Source organism: Triticum dicoccoides, chromosome 4B, assembly GCF_002162155.2.
Source record: "Triticum dicoccoides isolate Atlit2015 ecotype Zavitan chromosome 4B, WEW_v2.0, whole genome shotgun sequence".
Classification (NCBI taxonomy): domain Eukaryota; kingdom Viridiplantae; phylum Streptophyta; class Magnoliopsida; order Poales; family Poaceae; genus Triticum; species Triticum dicoccoides.
In genome coordinates this window covers 567,194,781-567,196,786 of record NC_041387.1, presented here as the reverse complement: position 1 = coordinate 567,196,786, position 2,006 = coordinate 567,194,781, and positions in this window count along the sequence as shown.

The window sequence follows — 2,006 nt, the reverse complement described above, 5'->3', positions numbered from 1 at the left end:
ACAAGAGCAACACATCAAAGCAAGTTTAAATGAGGCCGGAAACAACAAATAACAATTCCGGTAAGTCCTCATATGCAAGTTTCAAAGTTGGTCCAGATCTGAACAAACATTAAGTTGAAGTTGTTAATTAGCAAGTTAAAGAGCACCAAGAGGATCTACATGAAATTCTAATCAAGTTACATATAAAGTTCATTTAGTTCGGAGCTACGGCCTAGAAGATATGAGCAAAACAAGTTAAACATGGCATTGGTGCTAAATGCATCCAAACATCAAGCAAACACCCCAAAACAAGGATGCAACTTGATAATATGAAACTTCATGCAAAATAAAGCAAGTTTCATATAGAGCACAATCAAAACGGAGCAACGGTTCAACACATACACTCCAAACAAGATATGAGAACAATCTGTCCAAAACAGCAACTAGGCATCTAGCAAGCATCAAAACAATATGCTACATCTCAACGTGAAAACAAAAGGCATGGTCATGAAGTACAGGTAAAGCATGACCAAACATGAACACTGAGCTATCTCCAGAAATCACTAGAACATGCTCAAAAGGACATGGCAAGATTGCAAATAATAACAGTTTCAGGCTTAGCAGAAATAACATCACGGTTGATATGTTTAGAGCTATCAAACAACATGTTACAGGAAGCTATCGTGGCAAACCAAGGCATGGCATGCTAATACTAAAGACAAAGAACAAACTCCCTTACTGAACTAATTACAAAGATCAACAAAAAAGATGGTAGCATCCATGCAAACATGGCAAATGATATGACAGATCAACACATGGCAGGAACAACAATAATTATACATGTTGATGAGCTTGAACCACTCACCATAGAGCAATACATGACATGGCAAGGTAACCAACAGTAAGAATACTTGTTTATGAAGCTAAGCATGGCAAGAGCAAGTTCATAGGGTGGATTGATCACTAGAAAACAATCATGGCAACATTGAACTTAATGTTAACAGGCTGACAACAACATTATTTAGCAAGTTGAGAGCAAGATTACAACAAGTTACAGCAGGCTATAAATGCAAACAGGGGCATGAATGACTAGAGCATAACATGTATAACAAATCATCCTTAGTGAACATCTCCAGATTATGCATAGAATGACTTGTAGTAGCAGGTTTACATAGCATCATGATATAGCAAATTCAGCCTAGCAAAACAGTAACAACAAGTACCCTACTTCACGAGCTCGATGCACTCACTACAAGGCTCAAAAAAATACATGGATTGCACCACTGTAGGCATGATTTAGCTCAAAACTCATGTAGACATCAAGCTCATAGGATGCACACACAAAATGCAACGAAAAAGACAAAATAGCAAGTTATAACAGTTTCAGCAGGTTAACATCATATAGCACTCTTGCAACGATGATTAGGGCATCAAGATGGACTCAAACAAGCATGGCATAATGTAATGAAATGAAGAGCATCCCATGATGAACATTTTGATATATCATGCACATGAAATGGAGCAGTATGCTAGGAGATATGATGCGATTAACGGGGGACCAGAATGTAAATAATTAGGGACTTGGTGGAAATATACCCTCATGAAAAAGTCAACCCGGGACGGAGGCGTTTCGGGACGAGGAGATCCGGCGCACGCAAGGCGTTTGGATCGGCGTGCGGGTGGATCTGATCCCGATCTGGAGGACCTCGCCGGAGTTGGCCGGGGAGGTGGCCGGAGACGGTCGGCGGCGGCGAGGAAGAGGCCGGAGCGCGAGGGGGAGGAGGTCGGAGGCGCGGGGCTCTGGGCGGCGAGCTCCGGGCGGCGGAAGGCGCGGAAGCCGAGGCAGCGGCGAGCCAAGCCGGTAGTGGCGTGGGGACGGCAGGCGGCGTTGTGCGGGGGTCAGCGGAGGCGCCGGCGGCCGGTACAGAGGCGGGGTCGTCGGAGGCGCGGAGGCGGGGAACTCCGGCAGGGCCCCGCGGCGGCGGTCGGCGAGGAGGAGTGGAGTGGCAGCGGAGATCGGGTGTCCG